The sequence below is a fragment of the Magnolia sinica genome, chromosome 1, assembly GCF_029962835.1.
Source record: "Magnolia sinica isolate HGM2019 chromosome 1, MsV1, whole genome shotgun sequence".
Classification (NCBI taxonomy): Eukaryota; Viridiplantae; Streptophyta; class Magnoliopsida; order Magnoliales; family Magnoliaceae; genus Magnolia; species Magnolia sinica.
The window spans coordinates 122,438,803-122,451,355 of NC_080573.1; positions in this window are offsets into that span (position 1 = coordinate 122,438,803).

Sequence of the window (12,553 nt, forward strand, 5' to 3'; positions counted from 1 at the left end):
GATGGATATCACTTTGCTACCAGAGGAGCCCAAAGTAAGGCTAAGTTCATTCATCTTTCGAGAGACCTGCAATGGGTCCGCAATGACTCGTTGAAATCCCTGATTTTCGGGATTGGGGATAAACCCTTTTTTTCCCATCTTCTTAGAGGGGGTGTGGGTCCACCTTGGGCCACCATTTTTGGTTTCTTCCCTTGCAAGTTCTGAATCTGGGCTAGATGCATCTCGCCGGTGACCTCGGCTGCAGAGTAGATCTTGGTCGGGCCTCCTTCATTAAGACCTCTCTACCATCAATCCTTTTGCCATCTAGGATGTCCCTAATGGCTCGAGCTTCGTCTTCGTAAAAGTAGCGCATGAATCCATAGCCTCTAGGTTTGGATGTACCAGGGAAAAACAGGAGGAAGACCTTTGAAATTCTTCCATATTTTTGGAAGATCTTGAGCACATCTTCTGTCGAGCAACTGAATGGTAGGTTTTCGACGAATAGGCAATTTTTATATGGGATTTGCTTCCGACAGGCATCAAAGTAGGGTCTGGCTCTCCTTCGAGAGGGGGCGTGATGCCCTTTCATGCCCTATTTCCTTCGAGATTCAAGTGCTTAATTTCTTGAATCACCATGTGGCCCCACCTGATAGGGAAACAGATTGCATGGTGTGTCACACACTAACGACCTTTGTGGTGTGTTGACGTCACCAAGTTCTGTGGGCCTCACCATGATGTACGTATTAAATCCACACCGCCCATCCACTTTATGAGATCATTTCAGGGCATGAGTCTAAATGTTATGAAGATCTAAAGCTCAAATAGACCACACCACAAAAAGCCGTGGGGGATTGAACATGAAAACCTCTTGAGGGCCACATAAGTTTTGGATCAATCTGATATCTGTTTATTTTCCCCTTCAACTAGGTCCGTGTTACATCACAAATAGATTTGATGACAAATAAACACCATGGTGTGCCCTATGAAAGTTTCAACGGTGGAATCAATATTGTCCCCACTACTTTGTGTGGTTGTTCACTTGAGCTTTGGATTTGTTTCATTTTTGGGCTCATGACCTAAAATGATCTTACCAAATGGGTGAAGGGTGTGGATACAACACATACATCATGATGGGGCCAAAAGAACTTGGTGATGTCAACACACCATCGAGGTCAGTGGTGTGTGGCACACCATGCAATCTTCTTCTGCTTGATAGAATCGTCAGAATTTTTCACACGACTGATGCACGGGCACTTATGCAAAAGATTCTAATTTTACTAGTGTCTATCTGACTATACAATGACTTGAAATATAAATGTATCCACCCTAAAGTAGAATTTTGGGTAATACAAATATAAAAAATGTAATGTAAGGAGGTGGACGCTGGAGGGAGGATTTTCTAGGGACAGGGGAGAGCGACTCTCTTTTCCACCAATTTCCTCACTCAAGAGCTTTCGTTTGAGGGTGAAAAGGATGTTATATTTGACTAGAGTCGCCATTAACCAATTATTACAATCCTACAGTCAGTTAGAACATGTACAAGCAGTTAGGATTGAAAACTCGAAGGTCCTTACTCCTAAAATGACTCGTGAGTTTGTGTTTCAGAAATTCTGAGTAAGGGACTGCAGTTAAGAGAGGGAAGGTTTTAGGCACCAACTTTGCTTGTACAGGTGTATGGTCTTTATTTCATAAGATTTGACTAATTTTTTATGAATAAGACTAGTTCTCGCATGCAGAAAATGTAATGCAATGTAATGGCAATGGTGATTAATCGATCAAAATTTATGATCGGCAGGATTTGATTATATCAGCAAGCTGCATAGCATATGTTTGAAACGATTAAGTGCATGTTGTAAATTATGTAGAAATGGGATGTATGGGATGATTGATGATGTATTGATGCTTATGATAAAATGACAACTAACTAGTTAAGATTTTTGGTGGACTTACTCTGATTATATCGACAACCTGCAAAGCATACGCCTGCCAGTCAGATGCGAGAAAATGGTAAATATAATATAATGCTAATATATATGTGGAGCAAGGGGGTTGAGAAGCGAATGAGTATTGCACAATGTTATGCTAAAACTGATTGAAGCGTGAATGGTTGGATGAATGGTAGTATCGTACGACTAAATTGAGTGGCTCAGATTTGAACATAGTTGGCTTAGGAGGCTTGGGCTTTGGCTAGACTAGGCTAGACCAGGGTTGGACTCTTTTCTCTCACTATCACTTATCCTTAGTGGAGGAATGGCTAGATGGTTGAGGATAAGGGATCTTTAGTTAAGAGGAGATTTTTCATGAATCTACTGGATGCTTGAAATGAGGAAGTGGGGTATTTATAGCCTCCAAACCCAATTTTCTAGTAATTGCTAGTAATCCTAGGGGCAAAAGGTGGTTGAAGGGTCAGGATTAGAGATTGCCACATAGCATCATCTCATGGGTTGAATGAGGTTATAAAAGGGTAATTTTGGCTAAGGAGATAGGCATCGAAGTAAATACACCTCGACCACACACTTAGGGCCTGAAAAGGGGAGATTCCACATGCTTGAGAGACATAAATATCCATGGTAGCTACTTCTTTTTTACTTCGCACATTAGGGCCGAGCTAACTGTTATGGTTGACACTACTAGAAACAACAGTAGTGGCTCTCCTAGCTTTGGCTTGGGGGGGGGGGGGGGGGGGGAGGGAGATCTCATACACTCCTACACTCCTTGAGTTGCTGGAACGCTTGTTCGCACTCACTCATTTAGGTCAGCTTTGTGTTTCCCTTCAGTTGCTTGAAGAATGATAGGCATTTATCTGTAGCCCTAGAGACAAACCTGTTTAGAGCTTCTACCCTGCTTATGAGGCATTGGATCTCTTTTGTCGTCCTTGGGGAGCTAATCTTTAAGAGGGCCCGGTTCTTGTTAGGGTTGGCCTCCATCCCTCTCTGATTGACTGGGAAACCCAGGAACTTCCCTGAGTTGACACCAAAGGCGTAATTGTTCGAGTTTAGCTTCGTCTAATATTTCCTTAAGATCGAGAACATTTCCTTAAGGTCTGATACGTGGTCTCTTGCCTCGGCACTTATGACGAGCATATCGTCGACGTAGACTTCCATCGTGTTACCGATCTGTTTGGCAAACATTTTATTGACTAGGCGTTGGTAGGTTGCTCAGGCATTTGTTCACTCCCCAAGTATAGGGTTGTGATGTAGTAATAAACTCGGTAAGACCGAGGTCGAATCCACAGGGACTGAAACTTGTACGTGATCTGAAACCAAGTAGAACTAGAACTAAACTAAGATGTGATCTAAGCCAAATACAATTTAGGAAATAATTGTGGAATAATTATCTAAAACTTTAAGGAATTCAGAGGAAGGAAACTAGGGATTTAGAGGATCCACTTGTAGAGATCAGGGAGATCTTATACCTGCATCAAGGATTATGGAATTTAAACTGAACTTACTTGATCTGGTTTTCAAGAGATGAAAGGTATATGAATTAGAATGGATTCCATCATCTAACCATGCCCAGGAGACAAAGCAAACAATAGGATTAAACTAATTACCAACCAATCAACAATGTATGAGGATCAGGAAAGGTACTGTCATCCTACCATGCCCATGGAGCAATGATGAACAACAGGGCTTCCTGACTTCATAAACATAAAAAGGGGGAAAAAATACTCAAAGCCATTGCAAACCCATTGTAATTTCAGTCACAACAGACCGTAAAAGACTAAGAAAAATATTCCTTTGATAATCAACTATATCAAATTCAGTTTATGAATTAAAGGCACACAGTAAAATCTCCCATCTCGCTACAGGCTTCACCTCTTAGCCCTAGCTAAGAGGTTCAGCCGAGAATGGACATGCTTAGGCTGAATCCAACATAAACAAGAGAAGAAGAAGAAAAGAAAAAGAGGAAACCCAGCTTGCCAATGTTGCTCATGTGCAGCTCTCCATACGTCAGACTAAGCTCCAACTCTCCTCTTTCCAATGCCTCTTTCCCTGCTCCGCGACCAGCCCTAAAGCTTCCTGTCTTGCTCCTTACAGCCGCCCAGATTCTTGCTCCCGTTCCAGCCTCTTGCTTCAGCCACGTCCAGCAGAAAAAACCACCCTTGTCTTCCCGTTTTTCTCCTAAAACTTCACGTCTCGGCCCAAAAAACTCCCTATCCATGCTTTCTCTTCCCTGTTTTATAGAAGACCCTCCTGAAAACTTCGGTCGAAGTTTCCCCTCCGCACCAGGAGAGCTTTCGCACTTTGTTTCCGCAACTGAGTTCGTCTGCGCAGTAAAAATGCAAAATGACTTGCGTTTATAGTGTCTTTGCGGCGTGATATCGACCTACCTGACAATTCTGAAATCTTGGCTAGGGTATTGGACTCCCTGTGGACACATTGGACGGTCTGGATCACTCAAAGTATTGATGACCGTGGCTCACTATCTCCCGCAAATTTCGATTTTCCCGAACGCGCGTAAGGCGTACGCAAAGGCGCTGATGTGTTCGGTGGGCCCCACAGAGGTATTTTTGGAGAAATCCACCCCGTCCATTAGATTTAGGATGAAATTTCAGTCAAGAATGGGTGGTTTTGAACGTCCATTGACGCGGCCCAGAGAAGAAATCACCTCAAAAATTGTTTTGAACGTCGCAGGACCGCCTGTTTGTGGCCTCTATATCGCGCACGTGTGCTTGCATGGGTCCAAAAGTTTAGTAAGGTTTTGTAGTAGTCGAGGCCCTCTACACGATGGACGGTTTGGATTGTCCGTACGTATGCTTTGTGGGGCCCACTAGCGTCCGTAAAAACGGACAGCGTCAGTCCGTTTTACGTGAAACGGCAGTTGCCGTATTTGAGAAGGAGATGCGGGTCAGCGCTGCTGACTCGCGTAACGTGGTTCGGTGCGGCTCGGCACGTGTACACGTGCAGTGTACACGCCTCACGTACAAGCCCCAATGTGATGTGATTTGAAAATCTGATCCAGCCATTTACTTTCTCATCTTATTTAAACCGTTGAGACCAAAGTTGAGATAGTTCCAGATATCAGGTGGGCCCAGAATCAACGGTTTATGGGCTGATCTGTCAGTTGGGGTACTTCCATAGTGATCCGACGGCTAAAATTTGATATGTACGGTTAATTTATGGCCCTCAGGTCATGTATGAAGTTTTGAGCCAATCAGATGGCAAGAACTATGTGATCTTGCATTTTTCACCAATTTCGGGCCTCTTTAACGTGAATGGCCTGATTTCCTCGGATCCTTGATGCATAATTCCATCGATCTTCATCCCCTGGAGTCCGTCCCTTGCCTTGGGTGTCATCAGAGCGTTAAATCCATGGTTTAAGCACCTTTTTTCAGTTCATGCTTGTAAATACACTCTGCATCACAAATACAATTAAATCAGGCTATTAAACGGTATCATGCTTGTAAATCCATGCAATAAATGGGTCTGATATGCAATATTTGACCCTCAACACAACCCCCAACCAGCATTTTGCTAGTCCCGAGCAAAATATGTGAAAAGTAAGTTGAGAATTACAGAACAATTTCTATAAACTCGCGTGATTTTTGTAGAATAATCCAGATGTGAGAATTCCCAGATTCATGAATGTTGGATATTACTTCCTCCTAGACTCAAGCGCACGGTAAACTTCATAGTCAAGTTCAAAGTATTATTCCATTAATTAGAAAAATTCTCATCATTGAGATCTATGAGCGTACAGTGTAATCTCAGCTTATCATCATTAAAATTCACTTCTCTATTTCAGGATATCACTGGTAACCAATAAGAAGATTCATGATAACCAAAACTTGCCTCACAGATCATCTTTTCATTCCTTCAGCTTTTGATTTTTTTATTAAAAGTAACGCCAAGAAGGGGAATCAAATCCTCACCTACAGGGAGCAAACCTATGATGAAGACTGTACACCTAAATTTTTCACATATCATTCATAGGGAATTAAATCTACACCTATAGGGAGCAAACCTATGGTGTAGACCATTCGCCCAATCCTTTCAATTTCTCAGGTTGGTTCCCTTCAAGCTTAGTGAGTACTAAGTAAATCCTTTAATATCAAACTGAAACCTTAATGTGAAAGCGAGATGTGACATGTGAGATCATAACTCAATCAATGTTTACAACTTCTAATCAGAGATTAATACTTCAAACATAACTGTGAAATCTAATATAATAAATAACTGAATCTAAGAGTCATAAATTACCAACATCACTCATCTTGTAATTCCAAGTCCAAGATGGCCATCAAAATCGCTTCGAATTCATACAAAATTCTAAAAAAATTTAAAAATTTTCACAATTTCTGCTCAAGACTAAGAAAACACTGATTAGGAAACCTAATCTCCCACCCCCAACCAAAAATCTATATTGTCCTCAATGTAAAAGAAATAAGTATGCAATGCACATGGGACAAAATAAGTAAATGAGAAGTGATGGGAAGATAATACCTGAAAAATCAAGAGGCTTTCCATAGCTATTTACGTAAAAGGGGGTCAGTACAAGAGAGAAACCAACAAAAGTAAAGACAAAATCCTACCTATACCACTTTCGCAGGTGCTCTCGATTGCATTTAGCATATGCAACAAGCCTTTAAACCCCTAGGTTGCCCCTAGTGGACGAGTTGTAGTCTCGTGAGGGTTTGCAGTAATGTTACCCACAAACATTGAACCAACTAACGAAATGAAATAAAGAGCTGGGTTGCCTCCCAGGAGTGCTAAGTTTACAGTCTATCCTAAAACAACATAAAGGAAACTACCCTAGTCCCAAGAAAGCAAGGAAAAACTACTGAGTCAAGCCGCAAGGTTCCTCTTTCGGCCAGTATCTTGATAAGTTTCTCAGTAAGTTCCTTAACAGGATCATCCAAAAGCCCTTTTTGCAATAGGCTTGGACGCCTTGGAGCATGACCTTCCATAGAAACTTATGTACCTCATAAGAAATTTTTCGTTGAAGTGCTTGAGGTATTCATAGTATATATGATTCACCTGTGACAGAAGAAGTTTCAATGTTAGTATCCCATAGTGAATCAGAAACTACAGGTAGATAAAGTTTAGAAAACTTCACAAGAAGTAATGTAGTCTCAACACATTCCGAAGTGTCAGACTTCGGTTCAATTTTCAGCTTCTCTTCCCTTAATGGTAAACATTCAGGATCTGTGGAAGAAGGGGCTTCAAAGTAAGGGTTCTCTCTGTCAGTGATGACTACCGAGATGTTGTCTTGCAAGGCATTCATTATGTCTCTTATCATGGGATCATTTGAATCTGCAAAGTGTGCCAAACAATCATCAAAAGAGTTGGGACATTCAGCTGAGGGTGACTCATTTTCCACATTAAAACTTGTGATGATCTGCCCAAGGAATCCATTGTCTTTAAAGGTAAATGGAGGTGTGCTCTCTTGCTCCAGCCCTATACAGATAGATTGAAAATCAATAGGGGAAGCATCGATGTGATCACTTTGTTCATTGAAACTACTCAATCGAGGTGTTGAATTGTCAAACGTGTACAGCTCAGATGGTGGCCTCAACTTAGTGGTTTCAATTTCCAAGGTCGTAGCGAGCAACTCGTCCTTCTCCCGAATCACATCATCATTTAATTCAGAGGAGTGGTCCAAACATGTTTCACAAGAGTTAGAAGGGTCGATTGTAAGGGGCTCATCCTCCACTTTAAAATCAGACATGTCAGGTGAGGGGAGTGGCTCATTATGACCGACCACTTCATGTATATCTTGATCATTGACCTGGACCAAACTTGAGATTGATTCTAGGGGACTTTGGGCTGTATATTCATGATCATCATCCCAATAAGCATCATTGTCTAATTCTATGCAGTACACATTGGGATGGGGTCGCTCTCCTCACATTCTACACCTAAGTTCGGTTGAGGTTTGAAAAAACTAACCTCTACGTCATCATTGAGATCCTGTGTGTCATGTGAGGAAAGTGTGTCATCATCACTGTATTTGAAAGATACCCACGCATCTTGACCATTCCTTTGAACAGTCATTGAGATCAACTCATCGAGAAATTGAACCATATGCTCATTGATAGAATCCAACTCCTCATTTGTAATTCCAGAATTCTTCCAAAGCGAGTTAGGATCACTTTTCTCGCATTGTATTTCTGGAATGAATTGTGGTTGAGATAACCGAGCCTCCTCTATCTTATCAAGGCGCGAATTAAGCGCTTCCAATGATTTTCTCATTTCCGTGAGATAGGCCAGGCTATGCTGAGCTAAATCCTCTTGGATTGTTTCTGGTTGGATATCAATGATAGAGTATCCAAGAGGGTAATCATTATAACATATAGTTGGTTCATCTTCCAAATTTTGATGTTTTCCCTGGTAATAGTCATACTGATCATACATGGGAGAATATGATGGTTGATAATAATCCTCGTTTCCATAATTACGATCATATACGGCCCTATTAACAGATGGAACATAACGTTTTAGTCGGTTCTCAATGTCTGTTCTTGATGGAGAAAAATCTTGAGGTATACGTTGAATTCCACAACCCTCAGGCATTCTCCAATATTTCTTATCCATCTCGGCATATGCACGTACCCATGCTTCCATGGTAGAACCCTAACTCTGAGTCTAATCCTAGAAAATAAAAGAATCCTACAGCAATACATAAAGTAAGAGGAGAAGTTAGAAAGATGTTACCAGACTAGAGATTCTTATATTAAGATCCTGTAAAAGAAAACAACAGAAATTAGTTTCTAAATCTAAAAATTCTAAAGTAATGTTAGTTTTTAAACAAAAAGTCTACAAGTAGAAATTTCTAAAAATAAATTAGGAAACAAAGTTAGATTCTAAAAGAGTTAGAATTAAAAAGTTAATTTCTAAGAAGGAAAGTTCCAGAATTAGAAAATTTCTAAAAATAGAAAATCTAACCCTAAAATTAAAAAGTTTCTAAAAATAAACTTGTTCCTACAAATAGAAAAATACTAGAATTAAAAAATTTCCAAAACTCAACCCTAATTCTAAAAATAGAAAAAGTAGAGGAGTTAGAAAGGGATTACCAATTTAGAAGTTATTTCAGGATCCTACAAAACAGGAAAACAGGTTAGTTCCTAAAAATAAAATAAAATAAAAACCTTTAACCTAAAGTTAGTAAATTCCTAATCTTAACCTAATTCTAAAACTAATTAATCTCAGAAAACATAACCGTCAATCCCCGGCAACGGCGCCAAAAACTCCCTATCCATGCTTTCTCTTCCCTGTTTTATAGAAGACCCTCCTGAAAACTTCGGTCGAAGTTTCCCCTCCGCACCAGGAGAGCTTTCGCACTTTGTTTCCGCAACTGAGTTCGTCTGCGCAGTAAAAATGCAAAACGACTTGCGTTTGGAGTGTCTTTATGGCATGATATCGACCTACCTGACAATTCTGAAATCTTAGCTAGGGTATTGGACTCCCTGTGGACACATTGGACGGTCTGGATCACTCAAAGTATTGATGACCGTGGCTCACTATCTCCCGCAAATTTTGGTTTTTCCGAACGCGCGTAAGGCGTATGCAGAGGCGCTAACGTGTTCGGTGGGCCCCACAGAGATATTTTCAGAGAAATTCACCCCGTCCATTAGATTCAGGACGAAATTTCAGTCAAGAATGGGTGGTTTTGAACGTCCATTGACGCGGCCCAGAGAAGAAATCACCTCAAAAATTGTTTTAAACGTCGCAGGACCACCTGTTTGTGGCCTCTGTATCATGCACGTGTGATTGCATGGGTCCAAAAGTTTAGCAAGGTTTTGTAGTAGTCGAGGCCCTCTACACGATGGACGGTTTGGATTGTCCGTACGTATGCTCTGTGGGGCCCACTAGCGTCCGTAAAAACGGACAGCGTCCGTCCGTTTTACGTGAAACGGCAGTTGCCATATTTGAGAAGGAGATGCGGGTCAGCGCTGCTGACTCGCGTAACGTGGTTCGGTGCGGCTCGGCACGTGTACACGTGCAGTGTACACGCCTCACGTACAAGCCCCAATGTGATGTGATTTGAAAATCTGATCCAGCCATTTACTTTCTCATCTTATTTAAACCGTCGAGACCAAAGTTGAGACAGTTCCAGATATCAGGTGGGCCCAGAATCAACGGTTTATGGGCTGATCTGTCAGTTGAGGTACTTCCATAGTGATCCGAGGGCTGAAATTTGATATGTACGGTTAATTTATGGCCCTCAGGTCATGTATGAAGTTTTGAGCCAATCAGATGGCAAGAATTATGTGATCTTGCATTTTTCACCAATTTCGGGCCTCTTTAACGTGAATGGCCAGATTTCCTCGGATCCTTGATGCATAATTCCATCGATCTTCATCCCCTGGAGTCCGTCCCTTGCCTTGGGTGTCATCAGAGCGTTAAATCCATGGTTTAAGCACCTTTTTTCAGTTCATGCTTGTAAATACATTCTACATCACAAATACAATTAAATCAGGCTATTAAACGGTATCATGCTTGTAAATCCATGCAATAAATGGGTCTGATATGCAATATTTGACCCTCAATAGTATTCTTCATCCTTAGGGGCATTACTCGGTACCAATATAGTCCTTTGTCAGTGACGAAAGCTATCTGAGTAGGCATCCATGAAGTTGAGGAGTGCATGTCCGGTACTGTTGTCTTCCAATTGGTCGATCCTCGGGAGGGGAAAGCTATCTCTTGGACATGCCTTATTCAGGTCGGTATAAATCTACATAAACCTGCCATTTTCCTCTAGCCTTTGTTACTAGCACAATGTTTGTCAGGTAGTCAGGGTAATAGATTGTAACGCCCCAAGTTTTCACAGCCGAGTACATATTCGTGCTCGAGAATTCTGAGTGTTAGTGAAATGAATGAATGAATACTTCATAATTGCACCTTATTTTTTTAGATCACTTAACGAAGGTATTCATAAGAATAAAACCAAAAATATTATAAATCTTATTCCATTTAAATATAAAAGTTCAACTAATCATTTAATGCTCACTCAAGTGGGATCTTATTACAAATTTCTAAATTCACAGCATGAAACGTAAATAAAACTAAATTAAAATGAAAGCATCGATAATATAATCCCACATCACTTGTACTATTTCATAGGGAGATTATGCATCACTCATATTTTCAACCTGTGCATCGCATGCATTATCTGCATGGTTGGAGAGGGTCAACGCACTACTTATAGTGATGGTTGTCTTTTAAAATTAACAATAATTCAAGTGATTCAACATAATCACAATGTAAGGGTTTTGATACACATCGTATTCCATTATTACGAGTGGTATTGATATGTGCAACCAATTTATATGAATGTATGCCTAGCGTAGTGTGTGTGGCTCATCACACATAATTACCACTACATTGTAAAATATAATTAATAAAAATCCAGCTTGCTTTGCATCCCATAACTACGATGATTCGTCGGTGTGTCCGACACTATCGTAGATTTATGTAACACCTCGAGATGATAAAACACATGAATTGTATGAATTATGTAACATGATTTGTTCATGGAGCGACTAATTGCGACATCCAGCCGATCCTAGAAAGGTGTTGTGACACATGTTGCAGATTACTTACATTGATGTGTGCACCACTACCTAAATCTAAGGATTTACGCATCGACCAAGAGGGTTACTACCCGGAGTGCATTGCATCAACGATATATACATACGAGTTACTAGTTGTGAGACCTTTAACACATCACTTACATTAATAGGGAAATAAGTTAAACCATTAGATTTTTGAAATTTCAAGACACATCCCCAAGCCAAAAAATAAAAAAGGTAACAGAAGGCTAACTTAATAAAAGAGAAACGTAGCAATAAGCTAACTCAATTAAAAAGAAAAGTACTAATAAGATAACTCGACAAAAGAGAAAAGCAACAAATAAACTTACTTAACAAAATAAGAGAGATGAGCAAAAGCCAACTCAATACAGAATGGAAGCACGTGTTGCTCTCAAATCAGCAAAGGGCAAGGCTTGTATCCATCATTTCTCATGAATTCATAAAAAGGTCCAACAGTATTTTCATTCACTAATTAATTTGAAATTACAATAAAATTAACCCCAATAAGGTAGAAAATAGTCCACACACTTCAAAGTGAATCCATAAGTAGAAAAGTGCGATTTCAAGTTAGACGGGTCATTTGATAAGTCTAAATTACTCCAAAAGTGAGTCTATTTGCCCTAAGATTTAAAATATGATTTTTAGGTCATATTAATATTAGTAAAAATATATGGTTTGCTGAAATAAATATGTGGTCCATTAGATGCGCAAACTATATACCGTTTGGGACCCAAAAGCATATAGTTTCACAATTTAAGGCATAATTTTGTGATTCAACCCACAAAATATATCCAACACGATTAAAATAATATAATAACATAATTTTAACATGGATTAATAATTCATACTAATGAAAGAACTCATTAGCATGGAAATCATAAAAAATTAAACTATACACAATTTTAACGTGAAAATAAGATAACTATGTATAAATTGAACTTTTTTCTTTTTTTTTTTAAAGTATAACATCCTTTTTTTTTTCTATTGAACTCTATCAGCAGTATCACACATTCGGCTGGGGGCTGACAAAAAATTGGT